Genomic DNA, 9,740 nt, shown 5'->3' with positions numbered 1-9,740 from the left:
GCTATAAAGAGCTTAACCACGATGAGAGAGGAGAGGAGGCATCTGAAAAAATGCAAAAGAAAGGGCCTGCAGAAATAACTGACTCAGCTGGTTAAAACTGCTCTCTCCTCCCATTCTGCCCAGTGCTCTCCAGCTAACATGTTTTCCCATAGCTGCCTCCCCCACCTCAAGGACTCTCCAGCTCACATCTGTTGGTTTATAGCTTGCTATCTAACTAAGGTTCTTATCTCTACAGCTGTGTAGGAATAACAAAATTGTGTAAAACTACTTGTTATGTTACAATTAGAGCTCAGCCTTTAGATAGGAATCTGCTAAGCAGGTCCCGTCTCTCTGTTCAAGAATCCTACAATGGTGCTGATAACGCCAAGGTCGCGGGTTCTACAAAACAAACGACCTATAAGACCAGTGATCTGGAAATTCCTCCACCTTTGCAGCCCCTCCCCACCCCCACTCAAAGCTCCCCCTCCCTTCCTAAGTCATGAAGCACACGTGAAACCTCAGACAAAGGAATCACGCATCCTTTGCATGGACATTGCAAGAGTATATAAGCTATAAGAAATCTAACCAAGGAGAGATCACGCTTTGGGTCTGTTGAATGCCTCCACGCTCTCCGCCGGCATTAAAGTCTCCTTCCTCTAACAAAGTTGTCTGAGCATCTAATTTCCTCCATCAGGTGTCACTTCCTGCAACAATGATACAGCACAGCTGTGGAGCAGCTCAATGTTTTACAGCTCAATTATGGAATAGCGCCACTATTATGTGGTCCTGGGGTGAGGCGGTCCTAAGACAAGGCTCCTCTCTGGCTAGACTGCTCTGCTCCAAATTGGTTCACTCTGCTTGGCTCTGCCCTGCTCTAGGCAAGAGGTCTTTAGTGGTTCAGCATCAGTAGATGGTCTTCAGTGCAAAGGGAAAGTATACTCTCCCAAACATTAGCTGACTTATATAGAGAGAGGTCCCCACTCTGATCCCTGATTGGTCTGTTCTCATGCAAGTGAGGATTCCAAATCGTCACAGCTTGATTGGTCCAAAAGCACCATCCTGATTGGTCTGAATGGAGCTGCTCTGATTGGTCAGTGAAGATGCTAATGAGGATACAGCTGCATGCTCTAATTGGATAGGGAAAGTCTCAGTCCTATTGGTTGAACTACAGTTCCAGGAACTCCTTTATAGGGGCTGGCTCAGATGGCACAAACCTAATACAACCAGGCAATTTAATGTAGGCTTCTCCCTGAAGTGCTGTGTGGCGGGGAAGCCCCTGTTAGACCCACTGGTAGGCTCTGATTTTAAATTTGATCCCACTGGCCACCAGTAGTCCTTCTTGGCAGCTATCTTGTTTCTTGAGGTTGACACTCTTTAAGGAGGTTGCAGACACCAATCTCTCCCACTCCACATTGAGATTTTCCTGATCAGGTAACAACACCTAAGTACTGTTCAGTAAAAGTGCAATGAACATCAAAAAACATCAAAGAACTTATGCCAGGTGCTAGGTTAACTCTCAGAAGAAGAGTTTTCAGAAAGAAGAAAAGGATGGTGATGGATTGGCACAACAAAGACATGTTTGTGTGGGAATATGATTGGGATAAGGTTGAACACATCAAGTCTTTTCCAGGGCAGAACATTTTGGACCAAGACTTAGAACAATTACAGAACATTTCACACTCTTTCCCTGATCCTGGATCATCATAGTAATTATAACTTTTTGAGAGCTTACCTTATGGTAGTCTCTATAATTATTAGCTCATTTAACCCTGTCACAACCTTAGGTGGAAGGTACTATGGTTATCAGCCCCATGACGTGGCAATTGAGGCTTAGAAATATGAAAAAACTCTCCCAAAGCCCCACAGAGAGTAAGCAGTCCTGTGCAGAAACCATGTTTCAGCCACAGAGGAAATCTGCCTTGTTTACTGTATGTCCTGCCATTGCAACCCTGCACTCCTTCCTTGACTGGGCTCTTAAAGATGACCATTTACTTGTCCTCAATCATCTCATTCTTTTGCAATCTTCCTGGCTAATCACTTTCTCCTTGCACTCTCAGTAATACCTTTCTATCTCAGCATGCTATTCATTTTCACCAAGCAGCAACAGGCTCATCACTCATCAAACTTTTTGCAAGCATTACCTCTGTGTTCATTCTTCTAGATGATAGGTATTCCACAGTGAGCAAGATAAATCCTTGCTCCTGTGAAACCTTCATACTGGTAGAGGAGGCAGACCTTCAACAAATAGGCAAGTAAGTTTATGACATGATGTTGGATAGTGATAGAAAACAATTCAGAGGAAGGGGATAGAGAGTGATAAGGGAAGTCCTCTCTGAGGAGAAGACATTTGGAGGAGACCTGAATGAAATGAGGGAGAGACCATGTGAATATCTGGAGGAAGAACAGCCCATAGATTGAATAGCAGGTACAAAGGCCCTGAGGCAAGAACATGTCCCTACAAAAAGAAACACTGAAGAGCCTGGGTTGCTGGAGGTCAATAGAGAATGAAGTCAGCAAGGCCAGATCATCAAGGTCCTAGTAAGCCACATGTGATGGGAAGATACTGCAAGGCTTTGAACAAGCCAGTAACATCAAATGACTTAAATTTTTAAAGTACCGTTCTTGCCACACCATGCATGTCCTAGTTAAAATTTAAGAAACTAATCAATCATTCATGGCTCTCAGATATGATTCCCTTTAAGTGTCTATCTCCTTGCTGGTACTCATCCTCTACAAATTTATCTCTCTGCTTTACTGTTACTGCTTTTCCTCCTTCCCCAAAACATCTCCTTTGCATTTTTTCATCCCATCTCTTCCCATTTCCCTTGATTAATTTGTCATTCCCTGGTGCCTGTGCCTCTTTTCTGTCCTTCCTTCCTTGAATCTTCTCCTTGGATAGGTCTTCACCCCCTACACCCCACATTAGAATCACCTGGGTCACACAGACAGATTTTTCTGGGGATAGGCCTCAGGGAATTAATCATTTTTAACAGCACCCCAGGTGCTTCTAATGTGTTGCAGACTTGCAAACCACTGTTTAAATTTAAGAAAATGCTTAAGTTTCTTCATCTGAGAATGAAAACCTCTTACCACTACATTTTTCTTTCTCTCTCTCTCTCTCTCCTCTTAGCCAAAGTTCCTGAAAGATCACCTAGCGTCATAGTTCTTAGACTTCGCTGTGCACACGAACCACCTTAGAGCTTGTGAAAATAGAGAGTTTGATTAAGAAGGTCGGGCTAGGGCCCGAGAGAAGTGGACCCCTCTTCGCAGCGAAGGGCTGGACCTTCTTGTTTCCAATTCACTTTTTAAACTTACTGCCATGTGGCTTCACACCACAGCACTACTGAAATTGCTCCTGCCAATGACCCATCTGTTACTCTTCTCCGAGGCAGCATATATAATGATGAAGAACATACTCAGGAACCAGATAGCCTAGGTTAAAATACAGGGCTCCACCCCACTTACTGGCTGGATGACCTCACTGTGCTTCAGTAAATTCATCTTAGGGAGGGGGCAATGATGATAACACCTGCCTGATATGGTTGTCATGAGAATTGAATTAATACACTTAGAGCTGTCAGAACAGTGCCTGGCACACAAATGCTTTGTAAGCATTGGTGGTTTTCATCTTACAAGACCTCTCAGCAGCACTTGACTCCTTTGACTTCTCCAGGCTTAAAATTCTCTCTTCCCTTAGCTTCCAGGAAACCGCCCTCTCTTAGTTTCCTGCCGACCTCTCTAGCTGCTCCTCTTGCTTGTCCCACTTGGACGATGGTGTTTCCCAGGTTTCTGACTTGGACTTTGGTTTTTTCAACCCATCTTACCCAGTGCCTTGGATTCAGTTACTATCTAAGTACAGAACTCTCCTAAGCCTAGAGCTTCATTCCAGGTCTTTCTCTCAATTTTCTATCCATATATCCAAATATGTGCTGCACAACTAACTCCACATTCATTAATTCATTCAACACATATGTTTTGTTAACTATGCCTTGCTTTACCCTATGTCAGGTGCTGGGGATATAGCAGTGAAGTGATTAGATCTGGGCCATGGCCTCAGGGAACTTGCAATCCAGAGCAGAGATTAAACATGAATTATGCAATTATTGATTTAATTGCAATTGGGATAAGCAATACAAATGAAAGTTGCAGGCTGCTGTGAGAGTGTGCAGTTGAGACCTTGACCTTGTTTGTGCTTAAGACTCAGTATGTCCCAGACTGAACTCATCAATTCCCCCAAACGTGCTACTACGCTGCCTGGGTTCCTTTGCTCCAGGAACAACAAGCTCACTGTCCTTCCCGTGTGTCATGACTTGCACTCTCCCTCAGCGACCCCTTTCACCCTTCTTTCTGGAAAATTAGCTTTCCTGGGTAACTCCTGGCACTCTCAGTTCCCACTATTCAGTGCTCAAAGAGTCTCACTTTACCCACACTGGCAAAATTTGACCTGTAAGAAAAAGAGCAAAATGAGGGGGCAAGGTCCCTCCCCAGAAATGCAGACCTCCTGTGTGTCCTGCTGCACACCTGTCTCAGGATGATGGGAGGATAGGGCACTCCTGCCTACTTTTACTGACCCTTAGCTCTTAACTTTCCGCAATAAATTCTATTTTTAATCTGTACTGTCTAAAGTAAAATGTACTCTGATCTACATTATGTAACACAAAATGTCTATATTTTGCCAAGAGAGAAAAGGTTTGTTTTTGTCCATTGTAAAATTAATGCCTGCTTAGGGTGGTTAGTATCTTTCTTAGACCAGCTCTGTAGCCTAATTTGGGACATTGTAGTAGTAGTAATCATCATCATCATCACCATCATCAAAATATGTGCTTGTAGTGAACATTTGTCTTTTTTTGAGCTATCCCAAGTTTGAACATCCTACCTATATGGAAGGATCCCCATTTTATGAATTTGGGATAAACCCAGCCAAGAGCCCAACAGTCCTTCTCCTTGCCTTCAGAAAGTTAGAATGTAATTGATGTTGGTGAATCAGATGACCCTGCCCAGATATCTGAACCTTTAGAAAATGACACAAAGACACAGAGATTGTTAGAGTGTTTATAATGGCAGTGCAGGCATCAGGAGTCCAGCAGCAGTGATGGCTGTGAGTGCCTGGGTGGCAGTGCCAGCAGCAGCCTTCTAACCAAACCATTGATCTTCGCTCGACCTTAGCTGGGCTCTCTTTCTCTCCCACTAAGGTTTCCTTAGCTTCCAGCATTCCTAAAGATGCTAGGAATTACCTAATGTCCTTACAATAAATCTTTTTCTACTGAAGGTAGCTTAAATCAGTTTCCATTATTTGTAATCAAGGGTCTTCACTGATATAATGACCATCACAGAAAAATTAAAATATCCAAAAAGTAGAGGGAGGAAAAAACTTATTGTTCTATATTCAGGGAGAAAAAAATATTAACAATTTCTTCTACTCTTTTACTGTATGTATATTTTGACATAATTGCAATTCTATTATATTTTAAAATTATATATTCTAAATTGATTTTTATTTTTTTTCTGTAGTTTTGTGGGTTTTTTAAATTAAGATTATTGGGGTAACATTGGTTAATACAATTATATAATTTTCAGGTGTACATTATAATTTGACATCCGTATATTCTATTGTGTGTTTAACACCCAAAGATCAGTTTCCTTCATCTACCATATATTTGATCCCCTTTACCCACTTCACCTTCCCTCTATCTCCCTATATTTGACCCCCTTTACTCTGTCTAACTCTTCCCCCAGCCCCGACCCTCTGGTAACCACTAGCCTATATTCCATGTCCATGAATCTCTGTTCGTTTGTCCTATTCATTTGTTGCTTTTAGGTTTATATCCCACATATAAGTGAAATCATGTGATATTCAACTTTTTCTGTCTGGCTTTTTCACTTAATATGATTATTTCAAGGTCCATCCATGTTGTCGCAAATGGCAGTATTTCATCTCTTCTTCTGGCTGAGTAATATTCCATTGTATATATGTACCACAGCTTCTTTATCCAGTCATCTATCATAGGACACTTTGGTTGCTTCCATGTCCTGGCCACCATGAACATTGGTGCTCAAAAATCTTTATGGATATGAGTTTTCAAGTCTTTGGGATAAAGACCCAGTAGAGAGATTGCTGGATCATATGGTAGATCTATTCTTAGATTTTTGAGGAACCTCCATACTCTTTTCCATAGTAGCTGTACGAATTTGCAGTCCCACCAGCAGTGTATGAGGGTTCCTATTTCCCCACATCCTCTCCAGCATTTGTTATTACTTGTCCTGTTGATTATAGCTATCCTAACAGGTGTGAGATGATATCTCATTGAGGTTTTCATTTGCATTTCCCTAATAGCTAGCAATGTTGATCATCTTTTCATATATTTGTTGACCATTTGTACGTCCTCTCAGTAGAAGTGTCTGTTCAGATCCTCTGGCAATTTTTTGATTGAATCATTTGGGTTTTTTTCTTGTTATTGAGTTGTATGAGTTCTTTGTATACTTTGGCTATTAGTCCCTTATCGGAGGCATTGCTTGCAAACATATCTTCCCATTCAGATGATCATCTCTTTATCTTGTTGACATTTTCTTTTGCTGAACAGAAGCTTTTTGGTTTGATGTAGTCTCATTCATTTATTTTTGCTTTTACTTCCCTTGCCTTTGGGGTCAAATTCATAAAATCCTCTTTAAGTCCAAGATTCTTGAGTTTAGTTCCTATGTTTTCTTCTATGCAGTTTATCGTTTCAGGTCTTCTATTCAGGTCCTTAATCCATTTTAAGTTAATTTTGGTGTGTGGTAATAGATAACAGTCTAGTTTCATTCTTTTGCATGTGGCTTTCCAGTATCCCCAGTATCACTTATTGAAGAGGCATTCCTTTCTCAACTGTATGTTTTTGGTGTTTTTGTTGAAAATTATTTGCCCATATAAATATGGATTTATTTCTGGACTCTCAATTCTGTTCCACTGGTCCGTGTGTCTGTGTTCCTGCCAATACCATGCCGTTTTGATTACTGTCACTTTGTAGTATAATTTGAAGTCGGGCAGAGCGATGCCTCCAGCTTTGTTCTCCTTTCTCAGGATGGCTTTGGCAATTTGGGGTCTTTGTGCTTCCATACAAATCTGATGGGTTTTTTGTTCTATTTCTTTTAAAAATACTGATGAAATTTTGATGGGGATTGCATTAAATCTGTATAATGCTTTAGGTAATAAGGTTATTTTAACTATGTTGATTCTTCCAATCCAAGAACACGGAATATCTTTCCATTTCTTTGTATCTTCTTTGATTTTTTTCATAAGGTCTTATAGTTTTCATTATATAGGTCCTTCACATGTTTTATTAAATTTATTCCTAAGTATTTTATTCTTTTTGTTGCAATTGCAAAGGGAATTATTTTTTCTACTTCTTTTTCTGACACTTTGTTGTTAGAGTAGAGGAACGCTATGGATTTTCGAACGTTGATTTTGTATCCAGAGACTTTACTGTATTTGCTTACTGTTTCTAGTAGTGTTCCTGTGGAGTCTTTAGGGATTTCTATAGAGAATCTTGTCATCCACAAATAGTGATAGTTTGACTTCTTCGTTTCCTATTTGGATGCCTTTTATATCTTTCTCTTGTCTGATTGCACTCACTAAGACCTCCAATGTTATATTGAATAACAGTAGCGATAGTGGACATCCTTGCCTTGTTCCTGATCTTAGAGAGAAGGTTTTCAGTTTTTCACCGTTAAGTATAATGTTGGCTGAGGGTTTGTCATATTTGGCCTTTACTATGTTAAGGTACTTTCTTTCTATACCAATTTTGTTAAGTGTTTTGATCATAAATGGATGCTGTATCTTGTCAAAGTCTTTTTCTGTGTCTGTTGATAGGATCATATGATTTTTATTTTTTAATTTGTTTATGTGCTGTAACACATTAATCAATTTGTATATATAGTACCATCCTTGTGCCTCTGGGATGAAGCCCACTTGATTGTGGTGTATAATCTTTTCAATATGTTGCTGTATTTGGTTTGCTAGTATCTTATTTAGGATTTTTGCATCTGTGTTCATGAGAGATATCGGTCTGCAGTTTTCTTTTTTTGTGTTATCTTTACCAGGTCTTGATATCAGAGTAATATTGGCCTCATAAAATTGGGAAGTATTTGCCTCCTCTTTGATTTTTTGGAAGAGTTTGAGGAGAATAGGTATTAAATCTTCTTTGAATGTTTGGTAGAATTCACTGGTGAAGCCATCTGGTCCTGGACCTTTACTTTTTGTAGGATTTTGATGATTGTTTCAATTTCCATACTGCTGATCAGTCTATTTAGATTTTCCCGTTCTTCTTGGTTCAGTCTAGGAAGGTTGTATCTTTCTAAGTACTAGTCCTTTTCTTCTAGGTTATTAAATTTGGTGTTATATACTTTTTTATAGTATATAGTATGATCCTTTGTATTTCTGGGATGTCAGTTGCAATTTCTCCTCTTTTATCCTTGATTTTATTTATTTGTGTCCTTTCTCTTTTTTCTTTAGTGAGTCTAGCCAGGAGTTCGTCAATTTTATTAACCTTCTCAAAGAACAAGGTCCTTGTTGCATTTATTTTTTCTTTTGTTGTTTGTTTGTTTGTTTGTTTGTTTTCAATTTTATTTATTTATGCTCTAATTTTGATTATTTCTTTCCTTCTGTTGACTTTAGGCTTCAATTTTTCTTCCTTTTCCAGCTTTTTAAGATAAAGCGTTAGATTGTTTATTTGGCCTCAATCTTGTTTTTACAGGTAGGCCTGTAATGATATGAACTATTCTCTTATTACCGCTTTTGCCATGTCTCAAAAGTTTTGATATTGTTGTACTATCATTATCATTCGTTTCTATGTATTTCTTGATCTCTTGACCTCTTTTCATTTCTGCTCTGACCCAGTTATTCTTCAGTAGCATATTGTTTAATCTCCATGTATTTGTGAATCTTCCTGATTTCTTTTTACAGTTGATCTCTAGTTTCAGAGCATTATGATCAGAGAATATGGTTGGTATGATTTCAAATCTCTTATATTTGTTGAGGCTATCTCTGTGTCCCAGTATGTGGTCGATTCTTGAGAATGTTCCATGTGCACTAGAGAAGAATGTATAAGCAGCTGTTTTGGGATGGAAGGCTCTGTAAATGTCAATTACGTCCAGTTGATCTAATGTGTCCTTTAAGGATGTTATTTCCTATTGATTTTCTGTTTGGATCATCTGTTCATATCTGACAGTGGGGTATTTAGGTCCCCTACTACGATGGTGTTTTAGTCGGTTTCTCTCTTTAGTTCTGTTAGTATTTGCTTTATTTTGGGGCTCCCTGATTGGGAGCATAGATATTAATAAGTGTTATGTCTTCTTGGTGCATGATTCCCTTTATCATTGTGAGGTGTCCCTCGGTATCTTTCTTTACCTTTTTTATTTTGAAGTCTATTTCATTTCATATTAATATTGCTACTCCCGCTTTTCTCTGAATGCCATTTGCTACTCTTTCGCTTTGAGTCTCTATTTGTCTTTGGAACTGAGATGTGTCTCCTGGAGGCAGCATATGGTTGGGTTTTGTTTTTTGATCCATTCTGCAACTCTGTGCCTTTTTATTGGTGAGTTCAGTTCATTTATATTTAGGTTGATTATTGCAGTATGAGATCTGCTTATAGCCATTTTATCTTTTGCTTTCTGCTAGATCGGTGTTTCTATTGCTTCCTTGTCCTTGTGTCTTGTTTTCTTTATTTTGGTTGGATTTTGTAGGTTTTGCTTCTGGTTCTTCTTGTTTTGTTATATACTTCAGTTCT

The sequence above is a fragment of the Pteropus vampyrus genome, unplaced genomic scaffold (genome assembly GCF_000151845.1).
Source record: "Pteropus vampyrus isolate Shadow unplaced genomic scaffold, Pvam_2.0 Scaffold462, whole genome shotgun sequence".
Taxonomy (NCBI): Eukaryota; Metazoa; Chordata; class Mammalia; order Chiroptera; family Pteropodidae; genus Pteropus; species Pteropus vampyrus.
The sequence above is the reverse complement of the archived record's forward strand: the minus strand, read 5'-3'. Positions refer to the sequence as shown.